The sequence below is a fragment of the Melitaea cinxia genome, chromosome 2 (genome assembly GCF_905220565.1).
Source record: "Melitaea cinxia chromosome 2, ilMelCinx1.1, whole genome shotgun sequence".
Classification (NCBI taxonomy): Eukaryota; Metazoa; Arthropoda; class Insecta; order Lepidoptera; family Nymphalidae; genus Melitaea; species Melitaea cinxia.
The window spans coordinates 5,495,152-5,508,139 of NC_059395.1; positions in this window are offsets into that span (position 1 = coordinate 5,495,152).

Here is a 12,988-nt window from a genome sequence, read left to right on the forward strand (position 1 = left end):
AGTAAAAATATTCAAAATCGGTAAACCCAGTGAAAAGTTACACGGTCAGATCTACTATAACGTAGTGAAGTATATTATCCACTAGAGTAGCAGTTTTTTCTTTATAAATAATTTTGATGGTTCTTGTTTTAATCGAAAGCTGATGCTTATCTTGTAGTTCCATTTAAATTTGATCGATAAATAATGAGTAATTTTTGAGTAATCTTTGATGACGCGTATTTTTGTGATGGTACGTGCGCGTCTCTGTCGTGACGCCATCTATCGGAACCCAATAAAACTCTTTCGGTTCGGACTATCAATCAAATAATTTTACATGGCCAGATCAAATAACTATAAATATCTATAAAATAATGAACTATATTATTCACTAGAGAGGGCAGTAGCAGTTAATTTTTTATAAATAATTTTGATGATTCTTGTTTTAGTCGACATCTGATGACTACTTTTGCAATTGCAGTCGTTTTTTTTTTTTTTTTGTTTGCGAGCAAACACAATTATTCTATTTACTTAAAGTGGAGCAAAATTTAAAAATCAAAATGGGAACCTCGCCACAGGATATGACATTTGGGCATTTCTTTAGCTATCGCAAAAAAAATCTGTGAAATATAAAACCCTTTTGTGATACATCAGTAACTTCGGAGAAAGATTGTTTTTTTTTATCATGCGATCGATTATTTGAAAAAAAAAACCTACATTTTATCTGTTTGTAGAGATTCTACAGAACTTTCACCGGCTCTTTAATGTAGATTTTTTTTTCGCGAAAAAATTTTATACCTGTCGTATTGTAAGAGTAATGGTATGTGAACCAATTTTGTAAAAACGTTTTGTGCGCCTCTTTTGTCCACTTCCATGTTAATGCATCTTCGGTTTTTTTTTCAAACACAATCAAATCTTAAAAAGTACCATTATACTTTTAACCTAAATGGAAAAAATTGTTCGTATTTTGACTTTTATATATTATTAGAGTTGCCTCTTTTTAAAAAAGAATTAAAAATAAAATTGCCATATAAGAAAATCATAGTCACGTTTTTTATAGATACTTACCAAAAACCGCGGACCTAAGGAAATATTCCACTTACTGTTCTGATAGTCTGTCAGTAATGTACAATAATCAATAATATATAATTACGTACATGAAAAACTATAGGTATAAATTATAGGGAATAAGGAATGCAACGATAACTTTATTTACTTTATGGTAAGTCCCGTTTGCGTATTTAAACAAAAACTAAATAGCTTCCCTTCAATTTCTTAAACAGTTTAACCCTTTTTGATAAATATTATTTATTCACATTTTGAGGGTTTTTTTTTTTGTTTATATTTTTAATTTCGTGTTAGGTCGTCTTTAGCTCAAAATAATTATCAAAAAAATGCTTCAAGTAAGCTTCAAAAGCACTTTTAAATCGTCATTATTACGCACGAGGGTACAATAACTTTTATATTCTAAATTATATGCGTATAAATTGTATGGCAACAAATTTTATTTGAGTTGTAAAATGTGATACAATTTTTTTTTTTTTTTTTTTTGTTATGGCAATTCATTATTCGATACCAATTATATTTATGATTTTAATTTTAATAGATCGAAGATCTGACAAAAGAGAGAGCAGAAACGTTCTCAAGGAGATAACTTACTAGCAAGTGCAGCAACCTAACACCATTAACGAGTAGAGAATTTGTGAAGAACTACAGGAATCCATATATATATATATATATATATATATATAATTGTTTCTCGTTTAACAATATCGGATCGCGGATCGAGATCGGATCGAGACTGAACCGATAACGAACTGAGATCCTGCACTGTAATGTGGATCAGGCCTTACTTCTAAACTGTCGCTCTCGAGGTCGACAGAGAAAGCCTACGTTCACCAGTGGACATTCAAAAGCTGACAATAACAATGATGAAGCATATACCCCTAAATCTAATATAAAATTAAATGTTATTAAAAATCCTTTAATCACAGCTTCCATTTAATCTTAGTTCAATATTCTTTTTATACTTTATATGTAAATACTACTAGTACTATAAATGTCGAAGTAATTCTATCTATTTGTCCGTTACGCTTTCACACCTAGATGACTAAATTGGTTTTGATAAAATTCGTAAAAAAAGACTATATTTTTGGAAATTATATTACCATTAGTAGTAAAAAAGGTATTAGGGTGTTGAAAGTTTGTATGGCATTGTCACAGATAAACTATGAAACTTTGCTTTTCTGTACTCGAGAAGGTAAGTGCAACCTTTGGCTAAGCATGTTTCCTAAAAATTTAAGCGCTAAACGGTATTTTAAACTGCCAAAGCGTAAGCAAAAACTGGTATAATATAAACATATTTTATACGATTCCTGCCTTTCTTTCTATATTTAATGTACTTCTCCAAGTAATCATTAATTTAAATTAGTTTAAAATGATACGCAACAACACTTGAACTTCACAATGTCGTTTTCAATTGTCTGCAAGCACATGACACAATCTTTACATACTCGTATGATTGAGTGAATCTATTATACATAGTAAATAACATGAAAGAGTTATACAATGCAAAGGTGTGCTTCACACGTGGTGCAGATGGTCGCAAATAAACACTTATTCATAGATATTTGTTAATGTACTTGCTTCCCACACAACCCATTGAGTTACACCTTTCGCTTGTAGGGTAAAATGACCCTATAAACTACTATAGTACCATGAGTTTGACGGTAAAAATGCAGTAATGATTTCATCAAACTGATATATCTTATAGATAGGTACTTAGGTACGTCCAACGGTCGTCGTTAGTGTGTATACAAGTGATATAAAAAAAAATTAAAGTCAATTCCTATTTAGGTATAAATTTCTATCATATAAAATGAAAATTTCAAAAAATCTTTTGAATCTTTAACATATACGGTCAGCTAACAGCCGACTTATATAAGTACTTGTCTTCGATAAATATACTAATAATAATATTTATTACTAAAGTACTAAGTTCATTTTAATGAAACTTACCATAATCGTAGCTTATATACTTGGTGACTATTTAGACTATAAAACATGACTCACATAGACGAAAAAGTAAACTTCCACGGAAGTGGAACAGGAACATTCAGATTTTCAAATAGTTTTAAAATCCTCAGCCTGTCCCTGCCTCACCCTGCTGTCTGGACCAGGGTTGTAGATTCCATCTCAAATCTTAAAACTGAGACAAAAAAATGAAAAAGTTGATATTTTTTTCTGTGCAACGTTTTCATTGCAGCCTCTGGAATCCCAGCTAGACGCGTAAACTACACATTAGACCCCAGTTAATGTATGAAAAAAAAGAAGTATTTTAGTAAATTTTATTTATTTCCTTGCAATGCAAATTATTTTGCCAATGGAACCTTACGTGGCGTCAAAATGACATCACTTAATATTCGATGTGGTAATAAAAATACGGGTAGTCGGTTACAAAGACGTTGACCACACAGAATATCCCAAACGAAATCCTGGGGGAAAGGTCTTTGCCAAATAATCGACTGTGCTAGTGCTGTGTAGCGACAATGGGGTTTTCAAGGATTGGCAAAATGAAAAATTTTGTGGCGAATAGAAAATAATATTCTTGAATGACAACCATGGTGTTTTAGGTCGAATACACTATTTACAGAATAGATTATTTTTTAGTTATCGATTGTAAACATTGCTGGTAACAATTTTTTTCTTATTTAACTATTGTAACTGACAAAATTTAAAAAAAAAGTGAGACGAACAAAAAATTTTGTTATAATATAACTTAACTCTTTCTTTTTAATTACTACAGAACAAAGCGGTCATCGTTTTTTTAGCTGAATTTTAGTTTATTATTACTTAAGACTGTGTGTGTGTTAACTGCTGTGTGGCTACATTTAATTTATTTTTGACTTTTTAGCTATCGCTGGACACGTTTCTCAGTCTGTTCATTTCATTCAATGCGTTATTGTTGCAAGGTTAGCCGGTTAATCTAGAACAATCTAGTATACTCGTAGTTACAAATTTAAAAATCGATTATTTTACGAAAATAATTTAATTTGTATTTATTATTAGACAGCGTGTCACTCTTCTTACGTACAGAATGTTTATACCCGTCATAACTTCTAAAAGAACAGTCCGACAAACTTACATACATACATAGATAACTAAATACTTGCAAGTTAAATAAAAGTTTGTAAAATATTAAATTTCATGTTAGAATTTTACCAAAACCTTTGATTAACTTGTAACTACATATTTTCTAGTGTAAATAAAAATTAAACTTAAAATTGATATATTTAGCTTGTGTAATTATCTAGTTAGGACAAATTTTATGTTTTAGCAACCATATTCTTTTAAAGTATCTAATGATTCCCACTTAGCGATCCATAGATCTTAAGTGGTGCGGAAAAGTTAGAAAAAGATACGCAAAATATTAAACACGTATATTTAGACAAAGTAAATTTTAACAAAGGTCTAGCAATTTTTTTTCACGTGGAACATAATCTATAATAACTAGAGAACCCCCATTTGATGGTACGTAGTTAGAAGTCAACATACTACATATATACTTTGAGTTTCAACTCATTTTGACATAAATCTAATATATAAAATTCTCGTGTCGCAGTGTTTGTAGTTAAACTCCTCTGAAACAGCTTGTCCGATTCTCATGAAATTTTGTGTGCATATTGGGTAGGTCTGAGAATCGAATTACATCTATTTTTCACCCCCCTAAATGTTAAGCGTAGTCCGCACCTAATTTTTTTTTTTTTTAGATAAATTATTTATTTTTTATTTTATTATGATTTGGTGTTGAAAAATACATACAATCCTAAATTTTCACTCTTCTACCACCAACCCCCATTTTTAAATAGCGTTTAACGGCAAGACAACGTTTGCCGAGTCAGCTAGTCAATATATATAAAAATCAATCGCTGTTCGTTTGTCTCGCTAAAACTCGAGAATGTCTGGACCGATTTGGCTAATTTTGATCTTGAAATATTTGTGCAAGCTTAGGGAAGGTCTATACGATGAGAAACATAAATAATAAGTAACTGAAAATATAAAAACGAAAATTTAATTTTCCATTACAAAATGTTTCTAGTTGTGAAATATTTGATGTGATCTGTAAAAAAAAAAAATGTCACTTAATTGTCGTAGATGCGTTCAGAAAGTCTTTTGCCAATATTTTTCTTAAATATACACAGGTGATACGAAGTTCGCCCAGCCATCTAGTCATATATATAAAATTCTCGTGTCACAACATTAGTTACAGTACTCCTCCGAAACGGTGTGCATATCGGGTAGGTCTGAGAATCGGCCAACATCTATTTTTCATACCCCGTTATAAGGGGGGGGGGGGATTAAGAGGGTTTATAACATACCTAAATGGTTAAAAAACATTTGCAGGGTCAACTAGTATTATATATAATTCATAATATCTGTAATGTCTTTACTGTTAAACTTGATAACGATCACAATCAATCACGATTCAGCCTGTAACGTCCCACTACCGGGCATAGGTCTCTTTCTCCATGTAGGAGAAGGATTAGAACTTAATCCACCACGCTGCTCCACTGCGGGTTGATGGAACAAAACTCAACTAAAGATAACGGCATACAGAAAAGATTTCAACCCGCAATAGCAACCATTGTGGTTAAAGATGAGTGAGCTAAAAAATAACCAAGTACAAAAAGATAAAGAGACAACCTTCTCAGAATAGTCGGTAATAAAGTCTTAAAGAATAGTTAGTTTCAAATACCTCATTTTTTTATTCGATATTTATCTATGCTTAGTCACGTATACATAGGTATCTATCTGTTTTCAAAAATCTTTGTGAATCACCATGTCTCTTGTTGTCTCTCTTGCCTCCTCGTCTTGTCAGCAAGCCCTAATTCTATGACATTTCTCAGCTAAGACCAAATCTGAGAAACGTGGTTTTAAGTATAAGGGTATATACTAACTTTAATCGCAAAGTATTCAGTAATCTTGGCTAAAATGGTAACAAACGTATATCCATTGTACGAGTATATCCATGGGTATATAACCTATAACTCATCAATACATATAATAAAAATGTAAATGTAATATGTTTGTGCACGCTTATCTCAGCAACGGCTTATCCGATTTTCACTAATATATTGTGGCAAGCTTCACTTGATATTTAGTGTTTGCCACATGTCCATCGGTTCATAAATAAAATAGTTACGCCAGTTTAAAGAATCACGTTAAACATGTGAATACTCAAACGGAGACGGTGTTTATAATCCAAAATAAACCAAAAGATATATCCAAAAAATTGTGTCTAAAGTCACTATTACACACGGATGAAGTCGTAGGCACAACTAGTACAAGATAAAAACGAATAGCTTTCGCTTTTGTTATTTTAATACGTAATCAATCTCCGTCATGTCTACTGTATTTTACGAAACATTTGCAAAATTATCTGTTCTATCTAGACGAGTAATTTCATTTAATAATAATATTAATATGGATTAAACAATAATTTATCTGTATAAAATAAGAGGGTATCCGCCAACCCACATTGGAGCAACTGATACATGGGGAAAGAGGCCTATGTCCAGCTGTGGGATATTACAGGCTGAAGCGATACTATGGTTGCTATTTACATTTTTTACTTTGGCAACAATTAGTGTTTCAGGCGCCATCTGATGTTGCCATTCGAAAATTTGATGCTTTTACGTAACCTCCTTTTAAATAAACATAGAAACCGCTCTGGTCTAGTGGTTCGAGTTATCGCCTAAAACACAGTTTCGGGGTTCGATTCCCGTTCGTAATGGATATTTGTATTTATAGAAATATTTTTTTGCGGTTTAGATTTCTGCGCTTATGGGTCTCCACGCCATATCTTGGAGACCACGTTAAGATCCCAGTTGATATTATAAATATCGGATATCGATCGTTACTCATAGTAGGAAACATATCCGCCAATCCGCAGTGGAGCGGCGTGGTGGATTAGCTTCGATCCCTCTACTACATAGAGATAGAGGCCTATGTCCAGCAGTGGGATATTACATGCTGAATGTTTTTTTTTCACAGTTGGTTTAAATATTGTATATATATTATCTATACAAATAAATAAAATTGGAGTGTCTGTTTGTAATATTAAAATAACCGCATTTTACTAAATTCATATGGATGATACACGGTTCCTATACCAAAATAACATTTTTTTACAATTTTTGTCTGTCTATCTGTCTGTTTGTTCCGGCTAATCTCTGCAGCGACTAGACCAATTTTGACGGGACTTTCACTGGCAGATAGCTGATGTAAAAAGAAGTAACTTAGGCTGCTTTTATTTTAGAAATTTATTTATCTTATAACTGCGAACTGAACAATAAGTTTTTTGTTAAATTCCACGCGGACGAAGTCGCAGGCAATAAAGTAAAAATACACAAACAGAGAGTACAATTATAATATCATTATGTTAAATATAAATGATATTAATAAACGCAAGCATAATTTAACATATTCTACACACCTATTTAATAGGTTTCTATAGGAAAAAATCAGTAAAATGAACTTTATTACAAATGGTACAGAATACATTGTTTGTAAGATGTATCTCGATCTCATGTAGCGAGATGAACGGCTAAAGTGTGAACCGTATCTAAGATGTAGCTCTTGAAAGTGTGAAATCCTGTTCAATGCGACAAAAAGTTTTAAACATGTGTCGCGGTTCAAACATTAAATAAGGATTTCTATGAATCGTCTGGTGTATACGTTAAAAATTACCTTGTTTCTTATATTTTTAAATAATATTATATAAGTAGATTTAAGATTACCTATGTAATTTTCGTGGGAGTGCACTGCACCGGCGCTCTTTAGGACGAGCCGCCTCTGCTGCGACACGTCTGTTTTCTTGCATAATCTTCATTATTTATCCATTTCTACATACAGTATAAGCTTATCCCTTATCTACAGGTTGGTGTACTTTCAGTGTACATCACACACTCCACCGATGTCACTAAGCCTGTCCTTAGCCTCTTGAGCAAATCCCTTGCCAACGACATGTCGCACTTGTAAATGGTTCTTTATTCTCACAATAACTTATTTATGTCTTCCCCATTTCATGTAACATTGGCGAAATCGTTCTTGCTTTTTTGACACTGTTAAAAACCGTTAATTAAATTAAAGCTATATGTCTAGTTATTCATCATTTCAGCCTATCACATCCATTGCTGGACATAGGCCTCCACAAGGCCAAGCAAAAAATGGCGTGAACTCATGTGTTTTGCCCACAGTCAACACGCTGGGCAGGCGTGTTGGTGACAGGGCTGGCTTTGTCGCACCGAAGACGCAGCTGCCCGTCTTCGGCCTATTTATTTCAAAGCCAGCAGTTAGTAGTAGTTTTAGTTATTACTCATTGATAATTGTCAATACTTGTAGAAGTAGTTTAATTCTTGCAACCGGTCATTTTCTCAAACACCCAAATCAAAATAAGCCCGCAACACCCACGTGCGGCTAACCACAGATGCTAGATCTAATGAGCCGGGTCCCATGAGACTCGAACTCTGAACCGCGAGCTATTTCCGCAAGATCGCCACTAATCACCACTGTATCCGAATGTCGTTTACAATTGTCAAATATAAAATAAATTTTATGTTCCCTTAGTTTAACATTGAGTAAAATTTTTTGCCATGTTTTCGCAGTAGAGAGATATAGTTACTAAAACGGTCGTTGTCTAGTACAAATCCATATTTATCATCATAATTGAAATTAAATATTCCAGTATGAAAGATAAACATAAAATTTCTTTAAAACTATAAAATTTACTTGTTTTATAATAAGTAGGTAAATTCGATGACCAGTATAACATCGTGTTATTATGCTCCAATTGGAGCTATTAATTATTATGTGTAACTTCAACATCACAAATGGTCACCGCAACGCTCACCAACATTCGTGGCTCCACTATAGTTAATTAGCGAAAAGTATTATTTAAGACATCGTAACAAAAAGTATTTTATTAACCGACTTCAAAAAAAAGGAGAAGGTTACTCATTCGACCGTATATATATTTTTTATGTATGTTCAGAGATAACTTCGTCGTTTATGAATCGATTTCGATAATTCTTTTTTTGTTAGAAAGGAAATATCCCAAAAATGGTACCATGATAAGAAACCCAGGGTCTTATGATGGGAACCCTGAGAAATAGAGGGGAACCCTCGAAAATCATAGTGACGACTAGTGCGTTTGTTAATTTTTTTTTTTTACTTACCTCGTATTACTTGTCGATGTAATTGAAATCGGTTTTTTTTTTCGTTTGCTAGCAAACACATCTATTACCAATTGGAAATTTTAAAAACATACATATATGTATAACCTACCTACAGGAGCGTGAACTACTGAAATTGAAAAACGATTTTTAAAATACAAAAAAATATCAATACAAAATTTTAACAGGTTTTGCAGAATCGCACGTAAATCACTAATTTAATGTGGTTGCTATATCGAGTTCCGGACCTCATCCCTCGGGTCAGATAAGTCAAGAATCGGAAGCACTTGGCGAATTCCCAAAACTATAATAACACAGATACACGTTTGTAAATTATTTCCTACGCTGTTTTACGAGAAGACGGTTTCGTTAACTTTTTACTGTTTTCGCTAATAAGTAATGACATTCGATAAAATAAGCAATATATAAAACTAGCTGATCAGTGTTAACGTTTATGGTCACTGACCTTTCCTTTTGGATCTTAGATTGATTATGAAGCCTACATTCTTCAATAAATATGTCTTCAGATGCTGGAAGTATCTGATTGTTATTTTGTGTCTGTGGAAAGATGTATTGATCTACTGGTTACCTTACCTGGATTTCAAATTTTCAAACGAGTCTAGGAGAAATGCTGGTCTAATGCTGGAATCTAGGTCAGCACAATGGATTTAGATGTTGCAGTGTTTGTTCGAGACTTTATCTAGATTATAGCGTGACAGTCCCAGTACATAAGTAAATCTAAGTACCTATCTATTATCGTTTTTAAAATAATTGTTTGTAATACATAAATAAACAGATAGTCTCGAAAAAACACGCTTCAAGTTAAAGTGAATTAGTACATTTTAAAAAAGACCCAAACAGACGGACTCGATAAATTAACATCAGTGCCTACGTACGAACACTACAAAAAAAAAATCAATAAAAACGTCAAAGAACTTTGTAACCCGATATTTGCCGGTGCAATGTCTGAAATGTAGCGACAAAAAGGTCCTATCGACGCCTCCCACTCGTACAGAAACGCCAAAAAGAACATTTTCGATGATTTATGGAGCAAATTAACGAGAATATATCCTCATTCCTGAACATCATTTCCTGCTAGAGCGAACACGTAACTGAACTGAAAAAAACATTAAGCAAAAATGCGAAAGCAAAACCCAACAACTATTTGGTTTTAACGAATCAAAATTCGTAAGTAGTTTTAGTTAAGCGTAAAAAATGGTCGATCGAGTATCAACTTCCTAAAGTACTTAGTTGGGATTTATTCTTAAAAATTATATGGTATGTATATTTATTATTAATCAATGTTATTGATGTTAGGAATCATAATATAAATAATAGCCTACTAGCTATACCCTTGCTAATAATTCGCACTAATTAAGTATAATAAATATCACTTTACAAATTTTTAAGAAAGCATTATAAGTGCGTATTTGAAACGTAACCAAAAATTTGCCTGTTTTAATTGTTAATGCCGGTCAAATGCCGGTAGAGCAAGTAATTATCTATATAATGATATATAATTTATGTGGAGTGATTGTGAGGTTATTTCTGAAAAGGGAGGCAAACATCTTAACCTCAGCGTATTAACATATATGATTTACATGTAATAAGAATATTTGTTATTTATATATATATATATATATATATATATAATATATATATATATATATATATATATATATATATATATGTATATATATATATATATATATATATATATATATATATATTGAAGTTATACTTACGTCAAACATAAAGGTCCATCTTTATTAACTGCGACAAAAGATTTAATTTCATTATCACAACCCAAAAAAAATAGCAACTTAATGTTTTTTGCCAAAAATATATACTTGCTAATGTAAAGTAGTTAGTTTAAAACTTAAAGAAACGATTATAATAAGTACTTCAGAAGCGTTTTTTTTTAATAGTAATTTTTAGTTTTTATGGTAAATTATCAGTTTTTAAGGTAAGTCGTACACTTGTACGACTCGGCTGCGGCGATGTCTGCAACACCAGGAACATCACAAGCACGTTGTCGACCCTATCCACAATCCCCAAGAGCACTGGTCAGCTTACTCACCAACAGGAAAAGAACACTAAGGTCCATGTACTACCCCCGTCGGACTACTCCATATTTTGAGCGGGAATTTTCCTGCTGTGTCCTACCTCAGTTATAGCATGAGTTAATACCAAAAATATGCTGCAAAATTCAATTTAAAAACGTAACATTTTTTTAATAAGGTAAACATTTAACGACAAAACCCGTATAATTATCAATTCTAACTCGAAGTGAAGGATCGTTGCGACTAACATCCGCATACCGTTCGGCTCGTGTTACAATATTTTTTTATCTTAAAAAAAGTTTTACATAACTTTTTTGTAAGTTCGCTACCATGCGGCAAAACAAGTGCAGCGACTGAACTACCGCCTTGGAGGTTTAATCAAAGAGTAAAAGTAAGATGGTGCATAAATTTATAAATTAAAATTCGTAATAGTCGGAGAATAATGACGGATCCAACGTACATTAATTTGTACAGAGCAACCATTTTGAATAATTATGTTAGTATTTTTGACATAACATTTTAACACTAGTATCATTTTACTATGAGCAGCTATCGAATCCGTCATTTTTCGTCATTTTCAATCACACTTTACGTAAGGCTCTCGTCGCGCATTCACCAGCTTACTCCCCGAGTCAAGCGTGCATAAAGAAGTTTTACTTCAAATAGAAAGCCTGTGTAACATTTTTCGTCCTTATCCAAACAAGCCACATCTACACTCGTATCTAATCTTTGCTCAAACTCGCATCATTCATTAGATGGGTCGTTCATCTTCATTGCATGTGACGGAGATAGTTCAGTGTTCAAATTAATGTTAGGATATTTTAAAAGATATAACCGGATTATTTATGTCTCAAGTCAAATCAAATAATATTAGTTGCGCGCTTTAGTTTTTAGATCCTTTTAAGTATTTTGATATTATAGAGCGTTCTAGAATACTTATAAAAATACGAAAGTGAAATGCATAAAGAATCTTATAACCCAATTTTATAACCATTATTATTTTGTTTATATGTGTTACCTCATAACTTTATGATTATTATTATAACGGGACCACATGATAAACGCCAGCAATCTTTGAAAAAAGAACTATCAAAATGTGAAGGTGTACCGACACATAGTAAGAAGTTATGAGTTAACACACATACAAATACAGTCGAATACTAAATTATACATATATTCAAAAAAAAACAATCTCGAACTGTGTAAGTACAACACTATTAACAATTATTGATTATAAATGCGCATTTTTAAAGTTTTGTAGGCCAAATGTCAATTTCATTATGTTATATTTTATTTTGTTGAAATAAAAATAGTCCGACATGACTCAGTTAATAAAAATGGTTAAGTGAAACAAGGGCTAATTCGGCTAGAAATTATTTAACTTGAAGTAGCGTAGTATGTCGGACTGAAGTCTCATTATTTTCTTCTACGGAGAAGTGGTCAGCAGTGGGGTGTTTTACAGGCTGATACAGCTCAGTTTAAAATTCTCAGTAGAAAGGAACTCAATTTTCTAAATATTTCGTCGCGTTCCTACTTGTAAACATATCGTGTCGTCTCCATGTCTTCAACTTCACCCACGTCACTCAACAAGCAGTAAAAATGTTACTAACTAATTTACTAATTTCATTTAGACTATTCACACTTTATACTTTTTTATGAGAAATGAAAAAAAAACGTAACCTTGAAATAACAAAATTTTTAGATTTTTAATTAAAT